Source organism: Eimeria mitis, genomic scaffold (genome assembly GCF_000499745.2).
Source record: "Eimeria mitis Houghton genomic scaffold, Emh_scaff5159, whole genome shotgun sequence".
Lineage (NCBI taxonomy): Eukaryota > Apicomplexa > Conoidasida > Eucoccidiorida > Eimeriidae > Eimeria > Eimeria mitis.
This window is the reverse complement of record NW_013573453.1, coordinates 1-666: the sequence shown is the minus strand read 5'-3', so window position 1 is coordinate 666 and position 666 is coordinate 1.

Here is a 666-nt window from a genome sequence, read left to right as displayed (position 1 = left end):
AACCCAGTACAAATTATGGACGACCATGATCAACGCACAGCGAGTTCAGGCTCCATCCCGCACTCCAAAGTCCTAAATACCCGCCCAATGCAGAGGTAAATCCGTCATTCTTCTCATACGAGCTGAAGCGCAACAGTACTCATGAGCGCGATGAATAGATGAATTTGCTTCGCCTGCCGCTAGCCGCGCACAGACTCTTCTAAGTGCTGAACGCATCTCATTTTCTTTTCGTTGGCTGCGCCCGACATGCGTACGCTCTGTACAAACACACCGCCCAATTGCAGTGCCAAAGGCGTCGCCACACCAGCGAAGTAGATATACCCACACACACTGCACAATTCCACGACGCTCATATGTGCACATCGGCTGGCTCGCCGCCAAATACACCATATACACCTAGTGGCAGGAGGAAATGGTCCACGCAACAACAGGCTAATTAACCTAAGGCTTGATACCAACGGTAGGACAGTGCAGCTGCCTGCATAGCACGTTGCTGTCGAAATGCGGCTTGACAGGAGACGAAAGAAATTTGAAAACGTATGTTTCAAACATCACGTGCGTGTAGACTGAAGGCCTGTTTCCTCTTTGCCTCTGTCCACCATATTGCAGTGCTAGGAGACTCCGCACCAAAAATCATTGGCACATTCATGAGCTGCGCTTACTCTG